Source organism: Stegostoma tigrinum, chromosome 11, assembly GCF_030684315.1.
Source record: "Stegostoma tigrinum isolate sSteTig4 chromosome 11, sSteTig4.hap1, whole genome shotgun sequence".
Classification (NCBI taxonomy): Eukaryota; Metazoa; Chordata; class Chondrichthyes; order Orectolobiformes; family Stegostomatidae; genus Stegostoma; species Stegostoma tigrinum.
The window spans coordinates 35,177,081-35,199,879 of record NC_081364.1 but is presented as its reverse complement, the minus strand read 5'-3'; positions in this window follow the sequence as shown (position 1 = coordinate 35,199,879).

The window sequence follows — 22,799 nt, the reverse complement described above, 5'->3', positions numbered from 1 at the left end:
CTCATCCCACCTCCTTGACCTGTCCGTCTTCCCTGGACTGACCTATCCCCTCCCTACCTCCCCACCTACACTCTCTCCACCTATCTTCTTTACTCTCCATCTTCGGTCCGCCTCCCCCTCTCTCCCTATTTATTCCAGTTCCCTCTCCCCATCCCCCTCTCTGATGAAGGGTCTAGGCCCGAAACGTCAGCTTTTGTGCTCCTGAGATGCTGCTTGGCCTGCTGTGTTCATCCAGCCTCACATTTTATTATCTTGGAATCTCCAGCATCTGCAGTTCCCATTATCTCTGAAACTACAGCAGCCGTTCCACCTGTATTCATAACACAGTAAAATTAAACCATTGCAGATCCCCAAACAGTCCCTCCAATGGTTCCTAGCCATCCTTTTGAAGAACCAATCCCAGATTTTATGGATAATTGATTTCCAGTTACCAGTTTTGTACATCTTAAACAAAAGATTTTACAACTTAGAAATACAAACTAACTTCAACACAGACTAAGATAACAAAGTGTGAAGCTGGATGCACGCAGCAGGCCAAGCAACATCTGAGGAGCACAAAAGCTGACGTTTTGGGCCAAGACCCTTCATCAGAGAGCGGGATGGGGAGAGGGTTCTGAAATAAATAGGGAGACAGGAGGAGGCGGACCGAAGATGGATAGAGGAGAAGATAGGTGGAAAGGAGTGTATAGGTGGGGAGATGGGGAGGGGATAGGTCAGTCCAGGGAGGATGGACAGGTCAAGGAGGCGGGATGAGGTTAGTAGGTGGGAAATGGAGGTGCGGCTTGAGGTGGCAGGAGGGGATAGGTGAGAGGAAGAACATGTTAGGGAGGTGGGGATGAGCTGGGCTGGTTTTGGGAGGCAGTGGGGGAGGGGGAGATTTTGAAGCTTGTGAAGTCCACATTGATACCATTGGGCTGCAGCGTTCCCAAGCAGAATATGAGTTGCGGTTCCTGCAACCTTCGGGCGGCATCATTGTGGCGCTACAGGAGGCCCATGATGGACATGGCATCTAAGGAATGGGAGGGGGTGTTAAAATGGTTCACGACTGGGAGGTGCAGTTGGTTATTGCAAGCCGAGCGGAGGTGTTCTGAAAAGCGGTCCCCAAGCCACCGCTTGGTTTCCCCAATGTAGAGGAAGCCACACCAGGTACAGTGGATACAGTATACTACATTGGCAGATATGCAGGTGAACATCTGCTTAATATAGAAAGTCATCTTGGGGCCTGGGATGGGGTGAGGGGGGAGGTGTGGAGGCAAGTGTAGCACTTCCTGCGGTTGCAGGGGAAGGTGCTGGGTGTGGTGGGAATGGAGGAGAGTGTGGAGCGAACAAGGGAGTCACGGAGAGAGTGGGCTCTCCAGAAGGCAGACAAGGGTGGGGATGGAAAAATGTCTTGGTGGTGAGGTTGGATTGTAGATGGCGGAAGTGTCGGAGGATGATGTGAAGTATCCGGAGGTTGGTGGGATGGTATGTGAGGACGAGGGGGATTCCCTTAGGGCAGTTATTGCGGGGGCAGGGTGTGAGGGATGTGATGCGGGAAGTGCGGGAGACACGGTCAAGGGTGTTCTCGACCACTGCGGGGGAGAAGTTGCTGTCCTTGAAGAACGCAGACACCTGTGATGTTCGGGAGTGGAATGCCTCATCCTGGGAGCAGATGCGGCGGAGGCAAAAGAATTGGGAATAAGGGATGGAATTTTTGCAAGGGGGCGGGTTGGAAGATGTGTATTCTAGGTAACTGTGGGAGTCGGTGGGCTTGAAGTGGACATCAGTTTCTAGCTGTTTGCCAGCTTCACTCTTTGTTATCTTGAATTCTCCAGCATCTGCAGTTCCCATTATCTCTCAACACAGAGTAAATTAAGTGGCAAAGTAAGTTGTAACATCAGAGCTTTAAACCCAAAATGTTTCTTCTCAGGCCTATTGACATAAAGCACAAATACAAAAAAGACAAGGTATAAATAAAAGAAAATAACATAACTGGCCAACATTCTTAGATGGTTTTCACAATGCATTGTTTTACAGGTGTAAACATGGACGTCTTGGCTATTATCCTGAAATATTGATCAGGGTCACTGAAATAACTGTGCAGAAGCCAGTATCCCATCACCAAGTCACCCTTGTGCACGGTACTTTGGCTGTGGCCAGGTAGCTCGTAATTAGTCGCCCAAACTGAGGAGATTCTATATCTCCTGTTTATATTGGTCAGCCAGGGAGTTCCTGATAAACCCAAGTTAACAAACCCAATCAAAGACCTCGTAGTCAATGAGGCCCATCTGGTTCCTATCATTCCAGTAACGTTTTCAGTTCACCCAAAAAAAGGTAGCAATATTCCTAAATCAAATTGCCTCTCTTTGGGATTTCAGAAGCCATTGTATCAGTAAGTAGGTAGCTTAAATCAGAAGTTGACACTCCTCTGAGAACCAAAACCAAGACATCCAAAAAGGAGCGCCTCATTCCATAATCTGTAAAAGGAATGTGATTAGTATAAAGAGCGTAACCTGCTTTTGAGCAACTTCTTGTGGTTAAATAACACAAATTCCCTGATACTCACTTTAAAATCAATAAGAAACAGTTCATTTACCTAACTCTAACAATGAACAAATTCACTAAACTATTAACAGGCAGGAAAGATCCCTTCAAACTACTAACTATACCTGAATACACCAAGATTCTAATGGTATGCCATTCCAACAAATATAAGTCCCAGTTCTATAAATAAAGATAGAATTTGGTCTCTTGAAATGACAGCCCAGGTTATGTGTCTTTTGGAATGTTCTGTGCCTTCTTTGTTGACTCTTCTGTCAGGAATGACTTCTCCCTTGATTTTTCTGTCAATAATATTAACTCGTCATACCATTGGAGGCATTGTCATTTGGATGGTGCTTTCTCTAAGACATAGAGAGAGCTGAGAGAGCCAATGGTTCTCCCTTGAGAGCTGAAGACTGTTATCTCTGGTGGATGGCATTTAGCTCTCTGGCTTTGTCCAAATGCCCTCTTCTTTTATACTTTGATGACATATCAAAATTTCTTACAAAAGGGACAAAAACAGAAGTTGCCGGAAAAGTTCAACGGCTCTAGCAGTTCTTTCAGAACTAAACACCTCTGCCTGATCCATTACCTGTTGAGGTTTTTCCTTTAGCATCTCATCAAACAGAGTGTCAGCTAACTGGTCCTCAACTCCTTCATCTTTCTGTTTTATTTTCCTCTCTTGTTTTAACTTACGGTTGTGGGATCTTGTCACCGGACAGTTCAGAAAAATTCCAGGGTATTTTTCTTCTAATTGCTCAGTTCCCCAATTTATACCATTTCCAACAATAAATTGTATTGCTGGAATAGGGAATATTTCCATCACTCTCACTTTCTCTTCCCCAGCCTTGATTGAACTTTCTGGCCTTATCATACACAGGGGAATACTTCTCTCCATTTATTTCACAGATTATCATTCTCTCAGGCAATATTTCAGAAGGATTGCAAATATTTTCATTTCTTACAATTAGAGACAGACTAGCTCCTATATCTCTCAATATTTTAACTTCTTTACCTAGGCCCCCTCTCCCACCCCCCTTACTTCCTGAGTAATTCTTACCCACACAGGTGAAGTGTTTGCAAAGATTGGTTGCTATTTTATGATCCAACCCAAGACTAGGCTGTGAGCTCTCCTGCAGCTCCTTGACTTCTCTTGGGATTTCCTTCCCTACCTTAAATAATCCAAAAGGTGTAGCATCTTTGACCACATTCTTTCTGCCCAGTGCCCCTCTTAAATCACCAGCACTGCGATCCCACCTATTACAGTGAAAACACCTGAGGCCTCTCACCTCTTTTCCACCCTCTTGGGTTTCTTTTTTCCACATTTAGTAAACTGTTCCCAGTTGGATCTACTTTTTATTTTTCACTGAGGGATCTCACTCTTCCCCGATTTCTATCCCTCACAGATTGAAATTGCTGTCAGAAGCTAGATTTTGATTTATGTACTAATGTGCATTCATCTGCCATCTTTGCAGCTCTTCTCACTGTTTCAACTTTCTGTTGCTCAACTTCTGGAAGTGAATTTTTAAACTCTTCCAGCAGAAAAAACATCTCTATGAGCCTCATATGTCTTTTCTGTCTTTAATGCTCTCATCCATCTATTGATGTTGCTCTGTTTAATTCTTTCAAACTCAATATAAATCTGACCTGGTTCCTTTCTTAGTTTTCTGAGCCATTGTCCATTTGCTTCTGGTACCAAACTGTAGGCACTCAAAATAGCCTGTTTTACTTCTTCATATTCTCCTGACACCTCCTGTGACAGCGCTGCAAACATCTCACTAGCCTGACCTATCAACTTGATCTGAATTAACATTACCAAACAGTCTCTGGCCAATTCATCTGGTTAGACAATTTCTCAAAGGAAATGAAAAAAGCTTGTACATACTTTTAATCAAATTTTGGTAATGATTCGACATATTTGTATACATCCCTATCAGGCCTTTGGCTGCAACAGATTTGCTCATCATCACTAACCTCCTCACTAAGCCCATCTTCTACCTTCACCTCCATCTTGTTACACCAACTTTCCTGTCTAATTACCAACTTCTGAAGTTCAAACTCTTCCTCTTTCTCCCTTTCTTCTCTCTTTTTCTTTTTTCTCTGCTTTTAACTGTAATTCAAATTGCTTCAGTTCTCTTTTTTCCTGCCATGGTTATCCTTTCCTTTCTTTTTCTTCAGTTAGGCGAATACTTTCTTTTGCTTTTTCCTCAGCTAGAAACCTTCTTTCCCTTTCTTTATCCTTGAACTCCAAATATCTCATTTGCAAATTAACATTTTCTAACTCCACTGTACTGAACTATTTCTCTCATATACCTCAATGCTTGACCAACTCCATTGCAATTTCAGCTTTCTTATTATTCCTCGTTAAACCCAGTTTTAGCCTGTTTGCTAATTCTACAAGTGTTTGCTTTTTCTGTCTTTCTAAACTTTCTTTGCAAATTTGGGGAGCATTTTTGACTCCCAGAACCTCTTTAGCAATGTTAAGAGCAATTTCCCCACTTTTGATTTAACCAACAACAAGCAACCGAAATTAAACAGATTTTCCACTTTTCACATATATGTTATTTAAAGATTGAGGATAAGTCAGCTTAAATCTGCCAGGGCCTTTAGTGACCCATATCTGTTCAAATCTGCCCAGATCCTGGACAACAAGCTCCCAATCTGTCATAGACTGGGGGTTGACTATGCACCCCCCCCACCCCGAACCCTGACCCTCACCAAGAAATAAAGCCAGGACACTCAAAGAAAAGCCTCATCCTGTGACCTGTAAAAAAGGAGTGTGAAAAGTGGTGTAACCTGCTTTTCAGAAACTTCTTGTGGTTAAACAAAATAAATCCCTGACAGAGATAGTAGGAACTACAGATGCTGGAGAATGTAAATCCCTGACATTCATTTTAAAATTAATGAGTAACAATTTCATGGATAGAATCCCTACAGTATGGAAACAGGTTCTTTGGCCCAACAACTCCACATCACCCAAACCCACTCCCCTATAACCCACCTAATCTATACACACCCATGAAGAATACAGGCAATTTTAGCATGGCTAATTCACCTAGTCTGCACATCTTTAGACTGTGGGAAGAAACCAGAGCACCCAGAGGAAACCCACTCAGACACAGGGAGAATGTGCAAAGTCCACACAGGCAGTTACCTGAGGGTGGAATTGAACCTAGGTCCTTGGCACTGTGAAGCAGGAGTGCTAACTGCTGAGCTACTGCGCCGCCCCTACATAAGTAAGCAGGGATCATTCAGGATTTAATTATCCAATTTTAACAATGAACAAATTACCTAAACTACTTACAAAAATGATAAATCCCTTGTAACTACTAACTATTTCTGGATAGAACAAGATTCTAATGGTGTGCTGTTCCAACAAATGCAAGTTCCACTTATAATATTAGGGATAGAATTTAGTCTCTCAAAATGACAGCCAAGTTATGTGTCTTCCAAAATATTCTGTGCCTTTTCCTTTGACTGTTTCTGTGAGGAATATGTTCTCTGTTGATTCTGCTATCATGAATATTAACTTGTCAAGCTGTTGATACCATTATTATTTAGATGGTGTTTACTGTAAGACGTAGAGGGACATGTGATAGCTAGCAATTCTCTCTTGACAGCTGACGGCTGTTAACTCTAGTGGATGGCAGTTAGCTCTGTGGCTTTGTCCAACTTGCCCCTTCTTTTTCTTATCTTTTGATGACATATCAATATTTCTTATAATAGGATTGGCCCTATGTTGTCAAAGTCATCAGATTTAAATTTAATTTTGATTTCCTATCTAAGTGCCTCATTCAAATTAATTGGCTAAATTTAAAAGCCTGTTGTCTTGGTAAAAACTGCTTCTTGTCCCACTAACTATTTGGTATTTTGATACAATGTTTCAATTTGGAGGCTCTCTATCTACTTGCAAACTTTCAAGTTGCTGCTCACACACATCCATTTTAAATCTCTAAGCACAGAAAAAGCACGTCATCTTTTAATGGAACCTCAAATGCTTCCCCCACCCAGCATTTTACAAACACCAAATTCTAATTTCCTCCCTCCCAGTCTAAAAGTAGCCTCTCCAACATCACAACACTGTCTCAGCAGCAGCCCAGAACTCTCAGAAAGCATAGTTCGAAAGAAAACCCAGATAGACTGATTCACTCTCCCTGGACCCTCAGTAACCATTGAAAATTGGCATCTTCTTGACCATAGGATCTCCCTACAGTTTTGCTGGAAGCAACTCCGAGGTACTGACTTTGTTAAAAACCAAACTGGAAAAATGTTTAAACACAATGCTCTTGCGAGGTATTTCTGCATCTGTTAGAACCTTTTTAATCAAGGCTCAGTATGCAATTAGCCTCCAAAGCTAGCCTCACAAACAGAGCTTACTGGCCTGTTCTTTAATTTTTAACTGTAGCTGTCCAAAGTCCATCAGTCATTTTCAGCTGCTAAATCAAATTTGACAAAATAATAAAAATCTGCAAGCGTTCTAACATGTCTAAGAAATTTTTAAATGAATGAACATAGAAAATGAGATGTGTTTTTACAGTTATACTGTTGAGTGCAGTTTTAAGCATGTAAAAGAAATATGACATGAAAAAAAAGCTCATGGATTCAGCTCTGCCATTTATATGATCAGTGCTGATCTGTGTTTTCAAGTCAATTTATTCATCCCTTTGTAATCCCTTGATACCATTAGATACCAAAAATGCGTCTACTCCAGCCATAAATATATTCAACAACCCACTGGAGGAGAGAATCCCAAAGGTTCACAATCCTTTGACTGGCAAAAGAACAAAAGTGGTCTTTTACTGGAACACAAAGATGCAATGTTGCAGTTTTGGTTTAACAATAAAAATGCAGTTTATTCTGCAAAAGAAATGAAGATAAAATAGAATAAACCAAGCTATTCTCATATCATACAAGTTTAACGATTCTGAAACATAGTACAAATATCATCTAATCTGTCTCAACATCATCACTTCTCAGCATTTCCCAGAGTGAGTTTGTTTCTCTGTCACATAAATAGGTTTAACTTACCCCTTAACTGTTTTTTTTTCAATGGCCAGTCTTGAGGATTTGGAAGCCTTTTCCTTGACAAACATGGAAATCAAATACCCATCCTTGAACATGGGATCTAACTTTTATACAGGAGTGGGATTGGGTGCAGGTTGTGCCTTCCACATGTGTATTTCCTAAAGGCAGTTGTTCATAGCCTTTAACAGGTGACTTCAACCATACCTATTTTTGTTGTCACAGTTGTCTGAAATGTTACATATTCTGTTTAGACCTGACAGGATCAGGCCTGAACTTTGAGATATGTCTGGATTGCCAAAGCACACTTGTGGAGACATAAAATTCCCTTTGCCCATAATCCCAGGATACCATCGTAAGAGGTAAGATGCTCCCACAATCTCTCCCCAATCCCATCCCTGCAAAAATGGTAGATGCTGTGAGCATTTGATTTGGGCATTTAAAGTGCCTTTCGGGGAAGGTAAAGTATCCATTGGGATTGTAAAATGTGGGCATGTATAAGTTTTAAAAAAAAATAAACTCATTATCTGTGAGGCTCATTAACTGTCACATGCACTTGTGAGAATTTCAAATCAAATTGTCAAAAGGACCACTCAAAAAAATCTGTCAAGTATTCCAAAAAAGCTGTTAAGAGCATCTATCAAGCCATTGAAGCATTTCAAAATCTTACCTTTTGCATCTTTGGAAATATTTCTGGCTTTTTTCTCTTAAATCTCTTATTATTTTACACTGTGTATGAATCCTGAGGGTTTCAATTACTGCGTCAATGTGCCTGACTGGATTCACAACATTCCATTATCACAGTTGGGTGTCTGTCATTTTGCTGTTTGATTGACATTTCCAAGTAGTGTCTCTGAAAAGGGATAATGAGTTTCAATGTTTACTGTTATAAGTCATTACTTATTATGCAATTAATGTTCATTGTTATAAGTGATTATGTAGCTGAAAGAAGTTAAATGTAGCTGTTTTTAAATAAATGTGAGTTTTCTGTTTTAAATTAAAGCCTGCAGTAAAATCTTTGAATTTTATATAATTTCATTTCTGCATTTTTCCAAAGTTTGCCCATGGTAGATACTGGTTGAATTGGCATGGTAGGTGTGAGGGAAAAAGGTGATGGATAGGCTATGTAGGTTGACAATAGGTTGACATAGGACAATGGGAATGGAAGAGGGGAATAGTTGGCTGAAGGGCTGTGGGCTGTGGGAAATGGGTGAGGGCACAAGTTGGCATGGAGGGCATGTGGTCATAGATGAGGCATGGGGTGCGAGGTAAGAAGAAAGAAATATGAAAGATGAAGAATCTTGTGTCTTGTTTACATTCATTTAAATGCTGGCATACTGAAGTGGGCTTTCCAGCTTACTCACTTTTACACCCAGCATCCTTCACACTTGTTTAGGAGTTCCCTAGAAGCACCGTGCTTCCTGAATATTAATCCAAACTGGCAGCCTAATTTCTCTCAACTTCTGTTTGTAGATTTGGGAAATCTCCCAAATGTGTTCTCAATCTGGGACAGAAAGCCAGGCTATTAATTACCATCAGTCTTAGTTTAACATTGTCACAGTAATAAGTGGATGTAGGTATCCCATAAATGCTTCTTGTAAACTCGTCTTATATTTGGAAATCCTAATATAATGCATCTATTGATTCCCTTCATCCATCCTAATAGTTACAAGCTCAAAACACTAACTAATTTGTCAAACACCATTTTCCTTTCATGAAATCAAGTTGATTTTGTCTAATTGTGCTGTGCTATTCGAAGTAGATTGCTTAGACTTCGTCAATTATGGATTCTGATACTTTCCTGATGTGGTATTTTTGTAATCGTCCATAGGAAGTTACCACAGCAGTGTTGGTTGCAGCTGTGGGATTCTTTTAAATGGTAATGGAAGACAAGGTATGTTGAGTGTCTGGAATATAAATCAGAGGAGCGAGTGGATTGCACAGCAATGTGTTTGCTTGTAATGAATAACCATAACTTAACCATTCTTGGTGTATTTGTGAATGATACACATTGCAACTATATCAGTCTCAAACATGCTTCATATCAGTCACATATATGAAATTGTTTGCATCGTTGTAAACTTTCATAGACTTTATTGTAATGATAATCTACTTTTCTCTGAGATTTCTTGATGGAAACACTAAAGAGTAGTCCTAATCCCATCAAAATACTATTTTCTTTGCAATATTTTAGAATGAGAAAATGGTCAATCTTCTAATTTTTTTCTTGTTGATCAGTTGTTACCTGCAGATTTATGGAATGAAGTGTCCTGATAGATATTGGAACTATTGACAGCTACATAGGTTCCTCATCAATTTCCTTTTTACGTGAAAATCCCATCTTTGGAAATAAATCCAATTGCTGGATCTTTCTTTCTGACAATTTTACAATTATATTTAAGCAGCAAATAATGGGTCCTTTTCAATTGCTATACATCTATGGAGAAACAGTCAAAGGCTACCTTCTAAGCTAAGCCAAACAGTTCAGTGTTGTTTATTATAATTAACTCTAGAGTACCTAGTATAAGTAATGCTTTCAGATGTAGTCACATCTTAATGACCTACTTCAGAAGTTACTCTCTGCTGGCACACTGATGTTATACTATGGGCTTGCTGCATTGGCAGAGATGGCTTCTTTTAGATAATATTAAACAAAAGGCTTTCCTTAACCACTATTGAAGGTTCAGGTAAGTGTTAACATGAAAACTCTTGATGGCAACCAGAAAGGCCTCAGGATCAGTTGAGCACTTAGCTTGCACTGTGTTCACCAGCACATGCACCATTGAATCTGACCAGGACCAGGAGCATCAGTGTTGTGGAAAATTTCAATTTCTATACAGTCCAGCTTGCTCATTTGTTACTTAATTCATTTTTTAATCTCAATCATTATCTTGAGACCACATTGAGTGATTTCTTTTTCATTTTTGTGCTGAATTGTGGTGATTAACAACCTTTTGTTTCCATTCATTAAATATCTCATGACAAAACCTATCAGCCTATGTCTATGCCAATATTCCTATCACTTTCCTTGGAGGTTCTGACAATTTCCTACTCAAGACGTAGAGAGACACCAGAGAATTTCAATCCATTTTTTTTGTCACACCACAACACATACAAAAATGCAACCACATTTGTGTAAATTAGAACAGTAACTGAGCAATTTATTTTTTGCATCTGAAATTAGAATTATTTCTTTTTCATTCTTTTTGTGACCTGTCAGCATACTTCTTCAACAAATATCTTGAATCATTAAGTGTAAAAATCACCACATTGTAGTTAATAATTGCTTCTAAAGGAAGGTGTCTCTCCAGATTATAAAGCAATTCTGATATCTGCAGTAATTATTTCTTCAACTCATTTGGAAGCACACAGAGGTATTCATCGGAGATTTGTTTTCTGAGACTGAAATGAATGATTCAGGGGAGACAAGACAATATAATTCCCTGAGTTAAAAAATACTTAGCCAAGGTAAATCGTTTTGGGAAGCAAGCTTTTATGTTCCCTTGTGATTGAGGTTTCATAATTCTTTCTGTTTTGTTCGTGAGACCTAAAGGATTATATAATTATAGCACCTCTGAGGTTTGTGCATGCATGTTTGATTGAAATTGATTTACACATGTTTGATCTCAATTTCATTTATGAATTGCAGTAAAGATTAATGTGATAGACATCTAATCTAAAGTTTGATTGATTTATCATTGAATTACTTTTCAAAAGTGATGAACTTTATTGAAGGGCTCTTCCAGCATGCAGCATGGTTAAAAATACGAAGACAAGATAGATCAGAAAGCAGAAGGTATGTGATGTGTGTTTCATTGTTTACATGCATAATAGCGACTGAGATTTAAAACATGCTTTAATCCTCCAATTGTTAGTAAATCCAAAGAAAAACTGTCCCATGGTTTGATTAGTTTTCAGCTCTTACAACTTCATGTTGGAAATTGTGCTAGGATTGCATAACTAAAACTTCATGAACCTTGGTTATAACTTGTCCAACCTTTCTTTGTCCCCTCTTTTCTACTTTTACATTACAACATTATGATGTTTATTTCATTTCTTGACTTATTCAGAAAAGCGGAGATTCAGGGGTGAACTGATAGAGAATTTAAAACTGTGAAGAGGTTCGACTATGTTGTTATGTGGAAGATGTGTTTCATTTGTGTCTGAGTCCAAAAATAGGAGATATCAACATTGAGATGGTAACTACCCAATCCAATGCAGAATTCTGCAGAAATGTTTTTACGCACAAAGGACTTTGTGAAATTTATTGATACTTGGTTAGTTGAACTGAAGGCCACATATGCATTTAAGGTGGAACTGTTGAGTATGTAAAGAAGGACAGGACAGAAGGTTGTGCTGATAGAATGGGATGAAGTGGAAGAGGCTTATGTGCAGCATAAGAATTAGTACAGACCTGTTGGGAGAAATCGCCTGTTTCTGTCCCATAATTTCTACTGTAAATTGCAAGTGCGCCAACGCTTGAGAAGTAGTTAATTGTGAACAAAATGCTTTTGAACATCCGAAGATAGCGAAGGACACTTGACAAATAGAAATTCTTATTTTTTTTGTTTTATTTGTCCACTGGCATATTTCAAAAGCGGACTATAATTTTAGTTTAAAACTAGATCTAATCACTGCATCTTCTGAAGTAGGACATGGATCCACATTCTCAGTGATAAATTGTCTGTATCACCCTTGTTACAGGTAGTCTAGCTGCAGTCCCTCTGACACTTTGCTGAGTTATGGTCAATGAGTAGCATCCAAGGTTATATCTCATTGCCTTGAGGTTTCAAACTGACACTGCATTATAGATCCTCACGCCTACACTGACAAACCTCCATCCTGAACGATTAACTTTCCTCTTCAGATTTACCTCACTCATCCATCTGACTTCTAAGTCACTGTTCTCTATCTATTTTCCAACAAATAAGAGGGATAAATAGATTAATGTCACTTGATCTAAAACTGACACATTATTTTTGGTGAGAGATAGTAGGAGCTGCAGATGCTGGAGAATCTGAGATAACAAGGTGTAGAGCTGGATGAACACAGTAGGCCAAGCAGCATCAGAGGAGCAGGAAGGCTGATGTTTCAGGCCTAGACCCTTCTTCAGAAATTGTTTTTGGTATAAGTTCAAAGAATGAAGTTGTATGCATTAATTCTAGTGCCTTGTTGTTAGATTCACAAAGAGACACAAATATAGACATTTTTAAAAAATCATATCTGCAACACTTGCTTTGTGTGTTCCAAATTGTCTTTATTTCTGGCAGTCTCCGTGCTACTGGCTGAATAGCATCAATAATGGAGAGATTACTATTGGCTTTATGTCATCCTTTACACTTCACACCATTAACACTTTCAAATATCACTTTAAAACTCAGACATTATTATACCTTTAAAAGCTAATAGTTCCTTAGCACATCACTAAAGTTCATTGCAAATGAAATGACTTCAGTTCTCATACATGTCATGAGATGCATTAAAATCACAAGCATTTTTTCTTTCCACAGTCTTAAGGTGAAAGCAGTTTATCTGATGAAATTCAAATTTGTTAGTCCTCAGTATATGGTGATAGATGACTGGCATGGACACATTTTAGATGATAACATTAAAACAATAAATGAAGTTTGAACAGTTTAAGTGACAGCAAGGATCCTGTTGCTGAATGCATCAGCCATTCTTTTACACAATGTTACCAAAGTTTGCTGTTGAAATAATTGCGTGGCTATATCAGATAGCAACTTCCCATAACTGCATGGTTGAACTTTGAAGTCCATAAAACCACAAGATATAGGAACGAAATTAGACCATTTGGCACACTGCTCCACCATTCATGTTTCTCAACCCCATGCTCCTAGTTTCTCCTCATAACCTTTGATCCTCTTAACTAATTTAGAACTTAGTTGACCCTGTCTTAAACACACTCAATGGCTTGGCCTCTACTGCCTCCTGTAGCAATGAATTTCACAGATTCACCAACCTCTGGCTGAAGACATTCCTCCATATTTCAGCTCTAAAGTACTGAACCTTCACTCAAAGGATGTTCCCTTGAATCCTTGCTTCTCCTACTCATGGAAACATCTTCTTTATGACCATTCTATACAGGTTTTTCAGTATTCTGCAAGTTTCAATGTGATCTCCTCTCATCATTTTAGCTCCATCAAATTTAAACCCAGAGTGCCTTACTGCTCCTCATATGACAAGCTCTTCATCCCCAAGATCATTCTTGAAAATCTCCACTAAATACACTCTAATGGCAGTGCATCCTTCCTGAGACACAGGCCTCAAACCTACTTGCAATATTTCAAATGCAGTCTGGCCAGAGCTTGAAACAGCCTCAGCAGTACATCTCTGCTCTCGTTTTCTAGTGCTCTTGAAACGAAAGCTAACATTATATTTGTATACCTAACTGCCAATTGAACCTGTACATGAACCTTAACAGACTCCTGAATTCGGACTCCGACGCCCTCACATTGCAAAGAGAATATTATCTTTCATTGCTAGAGGGATGGCATTTAGAAATGGTGAGGTTATGCAGCAGCTAGATAGGGTTCTGCTGAGGCCACCCATGATGTGCTATGTACAGTTTTGGTTTCCTTACTCGAGAAAAGATGTACCAGCACTGGAAGGAGTGCAGAGAAAGTGATGAAGGAGCAGGTTACAAAGGAGTAGCACTCTGAAAGCTTGTGATTTCATTTAAACCTTTCGGGCTATAACCTGGTGTCATGTGACTTCTGACTTTATCCTTCCCAGTCTAACATCAGCACCTCGACAACAGAGTTAAGAGGGCTGGCTTATGAGGAGAGATTGAGTAGACTGGGACTATACTCATTGGAATTTAGAAGAATGACGGGGGATGTTATAGAAACTTAACATTTTGAAGGGAATAGATAAGAAAGAAGTAGGGAAGCTGTTTTTACAGATGGGTGAAATTAGAACTACGGGGCTTAGCCTCAAAATAAGGGGGGGGGGGGAGATTTAAGACTGAGTTGAAGAGGGACTTCTTCATCCAAAGTGTTGTGAATCTGTGGAATTTCCTGCCCAGTGATGCAGTTGAGGCCACCTTGTTGAATGGTTTTAAGCAGAGATGAGTAGCCTTTTGAACAGTAAAGGAATTAAGGGTTATGGTGATCGGGCAGATAACAAGGGTTCAATCCAGGGATCAACCGTGATTTTATTGAATGTTACAGAAGGCTCAAGGGGGCAGATGGCCTACTCTGACTCCTATTTCTTATGTTCTTACGTCTCTTTATGCTTCAGATTTCTGAAGCTTTTCCCCATTTTGAAAATAGTCCATGCCTCTATTCTTCCTACTAAGTGCATAACCTCACACTTTCTCACATTGTATTCCTTTTCCCATTTCTTTGTTCAACCCCCCCCAGCCTGTCCAGATCCTTCTGCAGTTTCATTACTTCTTCAACACTGCCTGTCTCTCTATCTATTCTTGTATCGCCTGCAAACCTAGTGATAATGCCCTCAGTTCCTTCATCCAGATCGTTAATGTATAGCCTAATGTATAACTCCATTAATCACCGGCTATTATCCTGAAAAATACCTCTTTGTCCTCACTTTCTGCCCTCTGCCAGACACCAAACCCCTTTCCATGCCAGTTATTTGAACATGCCCCTACATCATGAGCTCGCACCTTATTTAGCAGCCTCCTGTACAGCATCTTGTCAAAGGCCTTCTGCAAATCCAAATAGATCAGGTCCACTAGATCTCTTTTGTCTAACTTACTTGCTACCTCTTCAAAGAATTCTAACAGATTTATCAGGCTTGGCGTCCCCATAATGAAGCCTTGCTGATTCTGTCCTACTTTACTAGAAAGCTTCCTTCGACATTCTGTCACTCCATTATTCTATGGTAAGGTTACATTGCTTTAACTGTCAGAGCTCACTCCTGTATTTTATTTAATTCATTCACAGGATTGGTGAATTAATGGTTAAACAAGCATTTATTTGCTGTCCCTTATTGACCTTGAGAAGGTAGTGGTGAGCTGCCTTCTTGAACTGATGTAGTCATTAGGGGGTCAGGACTCCACAATGCTTTCATCCAGGACAATGAAGGAATTGTAGTGTAGTTTGAAGTCAGGATGGTGAGTTTGCTTGGAAGGGGAATGTGCTGGTGCTGATGTTCCCATAAATCTGCTACCCTGGTATTTCTAGGTAATAGTGGTCACTGGTTTGGAAGGAGTTGTATCAGGAAACTTGATGAGCAATTGCAGTGCACCTTGAAGATGGAATACCCTGCTGTTGCTGTGCTTTGGTGGTGAGGCGAGTGAACATGCAAAGTGTTAGATTCAGTACTAAACAAGCAGGCTGCTTTGTATTGAAAGGTACCAAGCTTCTGGAGTTTTGTTAGAGCTACAGTTAATTCCTGGCAAGTGAAGAGTATTCCGTCAAACTCCAGACTTGTGATTTTGCAGATGGTAGTGTGGATCTGTGGAGACAGGAGTGACTTATTTGCTGCAGATTTCCATTCTCTTAAATACAGTAGCTACAACAACAGATAGGTAGCTGGCTCAATTCAATTTTTGATGATGAGTGATGTCCATGATGTTGATAGTGGGGGATTGAATGATGTTAATGCCACTGAAGGTCAAGCGGCCATAGTTAGGTTCTGTCTTGTTGAAGGTGGTCATTGCCTGGCACTTTTGGCCTAAATGTTACTGAACACTTTTCAGCCCGAACTTGGATACTGTTCAGGTCTTGCTGGATTTGGGCATGGGCTGCTTCAGTGTCTGTGGATTTGCAAATGTGACGGAACATCTCCACTTTTGAACTTTTAATGAAGTGAATTCATTAAAATTTTTTGTAGTGCTTGCCAAATGACTTAATTGATCAACACATCGTTTGGTATTATTCTGAGCCATGCAGATTACATTGCATATTGATTTGGCCAATTCTACTCAATATGGATATAAAGCTTTTATGCTCGGTAAGAAAGATGGAAATTAGCTTGACTCCCAATGACTACATAATAGTTTCCGATGGAGCATTCTTTGGCATTGAAGTGAACTTCAAAAAGAAATCTAGATCTGATGAAGGTCCCAAAACTGAATATCTGATCAATTCTCAAAGCCTTAGCTCACAGCTAAAAAGTGGTCCTTGGCTGAAAGTAACAGAATGCATTTTGAGTTTGGGGACTTAACTTTGAAACCAAGATACTCACCATTCCAATTCTGAAGAATAATTTCTCCTTTTGAAATCACCCCCCCGCATGATCCTTGAATATTACCATTCAAATAAACTCTTCAATCTGTTCCCTTCTGCCCCTCTAGCTATTTCACTGATACTGCACCATGATCTAAATTGCTGACAAGCTAGCTCATTGACGCTTAAAATGATGAAGTCCAGGAGATTTAGGACTTAAGACTTAGACTTCAGACTTAAAGCTAAATCTCATTCATTTTATATGTATCAGTTCCATAAGGAGCTCTCAACTGGTTTTCCTTCCTTTCCTTTCTCAAGATTCCAGCTTTGTCTACTTCTGTAATGAATTGACACTTAATCTGTTTCATCATCTTTTGCAGCAGTGCAATCCAGCTCATAATTACTCACACATAATTGTCTTTATCCTGAGGTCTTCCATATTGACTTGGAGCCACCAGTAAGAATCAGAAAAATCTTTTACAGACTAGGGATACCTCCCCAATATGTGTCTGGAGAACACCCTCTGTACTGACTGTACAAGGTATGCATGCAATGAAAATCATGGAACGCCATGGTGTAGGCCGTCAAAGTGCTAAAGCACAGTCTACATCCCTCAAAGGAGCCCTTCAGTATACACTGGACTGAACCTCTGAATATGGGGCGGCCAACTGTGTCCTCAACAATGTTTCCATGACATATAACACTGCTATCACCATCAGGAATCCAGAGGGTACCTCATATGGAATATGAGGAACAACTTATTTCGACAGTTTGTTTTAACATTTAATGTTATTTAATGATGTTTAATGAATGAATGTGAGTGGCTGAAGTAGGTGGGTGCTAGGGTGAGGTGGTCCATTGGCAGGGTAATAGGTAAGTGGACGAATTTGTGGAGAGTATTATTGAAGACAGTTGGGTCGGATACCACATCTGGAGGGGGCACGTTGACTGGGGAGAATTGTGAGCAATGACCCTGTTGTTCTGGGAGAATGGCAGGGAGCCTGAGGTCAGGGGGCACCAAGGGGGTGCATTTGTGGCTGATAGTTCAGAGTACCAGTAGCAGAAGCCAGGAGTTGAAGTTGGGGTTGGCTCTGATCTGGGGCGGGGTGTTGGATAGGCAGGTGTGGTGTGCATATAGAGCATCAGGGATAGGTCGGGGGAGATCAGCTATGGGTCAGAGTTAGTTAAATAGGTAGCCAGGAGTCGAGTAGGCTTCACTTCCTATAAATTATCTGTGATAAATATTAAACTAAATAAATCAGAACCATCAGAAACAAAAACAGAAATTGCTCGAAAAGCTCAGCAGGTCTGGCATCATCTGTCGAGAGAAATCAGAGTTAATGTTTTGGGTCAATTGACCCTTCGTCAAACTGATGGTAGCTAGGAAAAAATCAGTTTATATGCAGGAGATGGGGTGGGTCGAGAGGATAACGAATAAACGATAGGTGAGAATAGAGCCCGAAGAGAGAGAAGAGCAGTTGGACATACAAAGGAGTGGATAACAGTCTGCTAGGAAGGTGAATACCAATTAATGGGAACTGTTAGTGGCTAACAATGAGTTGTGAGTAATAGCAGGCTATGCGATAACAAGGCCTGGAGTGTGGGGCTTGGGGTAAGAGCCATCAGAACTCCAATCCAGATTGTTTTTGAAAGGCTCCAAATGATGAGTAATTGTTCATTGGAAGTTTCAACTTCTCAGTGTCCCAACATGTAACTCCATTCAGCAGTGCTGCCAGGATTGAGTTCTTCTTGATCAAGATCCTGCAATTAAAAACCTTTTCATTACAACTATATCCAACAGCGCAATCAGTTGATCAAACACTGCTGAACTACTTCATATTGTCTATTCAGCTAAAGCCTGTCATGTGGGTGAATTTTGACTGGCTTATTACTTCTACACAGCGTTATTTCAGTGACTACAGCATGACTGATGGAAGGCTGTTGTCTTTCACTGGACAAGACTACAGATGACTTTGTAGGATGGCCTTGAGCATGCTCTGGGCATTGAGGGTCCATTTTCAAAAGCATCACATTGGCAGGGACTGCAGCAGTCTGGCCAGCTGCTCAGAAACAACCGAAAGCTGGTCCAATTGTGATGGGAGCATGAATGTTGTCATCATGTTCTGCCTGTTCTGCCTAGGAAACCTAGACAAGAGCCATTGTAAACTGCATCAGATACGGTAACTGGTTAGCAAGGCTAGATCACACAGAATCCAGGGAGATCCAGTCATTTGGATAGTAGGAGACAGAGGGTGGTGGTGTAGGGGTGTTTTTCAGGCTGGAGGCCTGTGACCGGTGGTGAGCCACCAGGATCGTTGTTGAGTCCACTACTTTTTGTTATTTATATAAATGATTTGGATGTGATTGTAGAAGGAATGGTTAGTAAGTTTGCAGAAGACTTCAAAATTGGTGGTGTAATAGACTGTGAAGATTATCTCAGAGCACAATAGGACCTTGATCAGATGAACCAATGTACTAAGGAGAGGTAGACAGAGTTTAGTTTAGATAAACGTGAGGTACTGCATTTTGGACAGGCAAATCAGGGCAGGACTTATGCACTTAATGGTAGAGCCCTGGGGAATGTTGCCGAACGAAAAGACCATGGGGTACAGATTCACAGTTCTTTAAAGGTGGAGTCACAGGGTAGTGAAGAAGCATATAGGATTTGGGATATCATATTGTACAGGACATTGGTTAGGCCACTTTAGGACTACTGTGTTGAATTCTGGTTTCCCTGTGTATAGGAAAGATGTTGTTCAAGTTGAAAGGGTTCAGAAAAGATTCACAAAGATTTTGCGAGGATTGGAGGGTTTGAGCTCCAGGGAGAGGCTGAATTTCTGAATGGCGCTGCTTTCTCTTGAGTGTCAGAGGCTAAGGGGTGACCTTATTGAGGGCCATGGATATGATGAATAGCCAAGGTCTTTTTCCTGGTGTAGGGGAGTCCAAAACTAGAGGGCATAGGTTTAAGGTGAGAGGAGAAAGATTGAGGATGGATAAAAGAGGCCGGTTTCATGCAGAGGATGGTGTATGTATAGTATGTATGTATGAACTGCCAGATTAAAGGGTGGAGCCTGGTACAATTATAACATTTAAAAGGCATCTGGATAGGTACATGAATAGGAAGGTTATAGAGGGCTATGGGCCAAATGCTGGCAGATGGGACTAGATTAATTTAAGATATCTGATTGGCGTGGCTGAATTAGATCGAAGGGAATGTTTTCAGGCTGTATAACTCTATGGCTCTGTAACTGAGCCTACAAGTTGTGTCACAGAAGCAGTCCTTCCACGCTAGAAAATATAGGCTCCAAGACCTAGGTAAAGCTCTTGGCTACATCAGGACTGAACTGCTCCATAGACTTTGACAATGACAACAGGCTGAATGGCAGATCTTTCAGTCGCATGAGTATTTCATTGTGCATGCTCAGTGGCATGCACCCTGTCATGCACCTATATGAGTATTTTGAGAGGCTGTAGCACAGGCCATGCCTGACAGAATGCTATTAATAATGAAAATGAGGAGATAGCATGTTGTGTGCTTCAATAGGAGCAGACATGGCCAGACTATAATCTGGGTCTGCTGCATGCCTGAAAATGGGCACAGGCCTATTTTTACCTCAATAAGTATTTTGTTTATTCACTGTGCAGATGTAGTATGACTCAGAATCTGTTATTTGTGTGAATCAACTTCTTCTCTGCTGCCCTCCTTAAATGCTGCAAAATTCTATGGAAAGCCAAAACTTCAAATGGACGAAACCTTGATTAGATTAATTGGTCTGTTTATCCTTTACATTTGCAATTATGTGTGCGTAAGTAGTTATAAATCCCATTCAAAACATGAAAATAACGCAGTCACACCCGTTCAAAGAGCCAGATGACATAAAATCGGTATTATGATGTTATTTATATCTTGCTTCAGATGAATAACAAGCAGATAATTGATTTCCATTTGCAATATGAACAAACGGAAACTAAAATCATATTTGTTTCATTTGTCTTTTTTACTGAATTAGTCTCAGGACTAAAAACTCAGAACAAAGACATAAAAAAGAGACTTCTTTTCTGAAAAGAAAAGTAACATTGCTGCTTCTTTTTCATCAAACAACTCTTAAGTAATTTGTACTTTTTTGCAACCTATTCTAGTCTAAGAAAGGATCATCTACAAAGTTCAAAGGTTGAACATTCTGCAAAACGATAAACACACTTTGAAAAATCAAATATTTCAATCTCCATGATGAAAAAGAAGTCAATAATCAGGAACATGAAATACTTGGAAGGCTCAAAAAGGCCCCTTTTACTTGTTCAGCCTTAAATCAAGCTTTTCACCAAAGCCTCTAAAATTTTCTACTTCCATAATTACACCCTCTATTTCTATGGAAATCATAGATTAAAGTAAAAGATTAATTTGAAAATGACACTGAAGTAAAACTGCTTTATCAAAACTTAAATAATCTACAAATAAAAGTTGTTTCTGCTGCAGACCACATTCTGTGGAGAATCACATAGAGATGACATTTGAAGTTGATGTCTGATTATCCGATATAAATAATCTAGGTTTTATTTTCTTACAAAAACTAAAATATAATCATTCCTTTGCTTGAAAAATTTTGACAGTAGACATATCAATATTTAATAATTGTTTACATCTTTTCAACAAAGCAATACTTCAATAAGACTAACAAATATCAAAAAAGGTCAAATACTTCAGAGTTCAGTCTCATATATGATTACTTTAACTCTAATTTCTGCACATTCTACTTGCGATGTTTGTCACACTCTCCAGCCTATTAAAGCAGCTTCAGAGGAGCAGGAAAGTTGATACTTCGGGTAGGACCCTTCTTCAGAAAAACAAAAATAATTCAAATTGGTTGTTGAAAGCCAGTTTCAGCAATAATGCTATCACCATTTATCATAGCTAACCATCCAGTTCATTAATGCCATTTGGGGAAACAAACCCTACTGCTCTTATGTCATCTGTCCTACTTTTGAATTCTGACCCATTTCAAAGTGGTTAACTCTGATTCGGCCACTAAATTTCTGGAGGTAACACAGTGTGAACAAGAGGAAAATACAATCCTCAGCTGGAAATACAGAAAGCTATAGAATGACTCAGCTAAATAGTAAGTAATTGATGATTAAAAGTATTTCAACCATTTGCAAGGCACAAGTCGGGAGTTTAATGGAATACTCTCCACATCCCTGAATGAGTGCTCCTCCGGGCGGACTCAAGAAACACAATACCATCCTACCTTTGAAGAAGGGTCCAGACCCAAAATGTCAGCCTTCCTGCTCCTCTGATGCTGCTTGGCCTGTCGTGTTCATCCAGCTCTACACCTTGTTATCCCACCATCCTGGCCAAAGAGCTTGATGACTGCAATGATTCAGCTTCTTAATGATACAATGAATGTAAAGGCTATGGCAAGACTTGCCCATATGCATGAACTTGCGACTGGTTTAGAGTGAACAACAATGTCCCACATTCCATGACCAGAGTTGCTCATTCTTCAAGCAGTGGGAGGATTGCCACATAGGCTTCAATGGAAGGCCACTTCTTTCTGCAAGGCGTAATCACGAAGCCAAAAAATGGTGAAGTCACACAATGATGAACTTGCTAGCTTCACTGGCTGGGCCAGCATTTATTGCCCATCGCTAGTAGCCCTTGAGAAGATGGGAGATAAACGACCACACAGAAAGCCTACCAGCAGAAAGTGAGGTAAGAAACAGAATGCTGATGCCATATTAATGTATTTCATTTGTAGGACTTTGTCCAGCCAAAATTACTGAGAGTCATGAGCGGCTAGGAGAAGTCATTTCAGAAAAGGGCATACCAGAAAATGTTAAGATCAAATGACAACAATGTCTATAACAAAAAAAATCCATCCTTTGCGCCCCAGGCAGATGGTGCAGAGTTTTCCTTTTTCTCATAAGACAGGATAGAAGTAGTGGGGAAAAGAAGACTCAAAGAATGAGGGTGACCAACAATAAGAAATCAATTTTAACCTGAGCTTGTTCTTTCAGGAAGCAATGGTCGAGGATGAGCTAATGCTGATGATTTTGTAAAAGAAGAGGCAAAAAATGTCAACTTCCAAACGCTTGAAGAGACAGCAG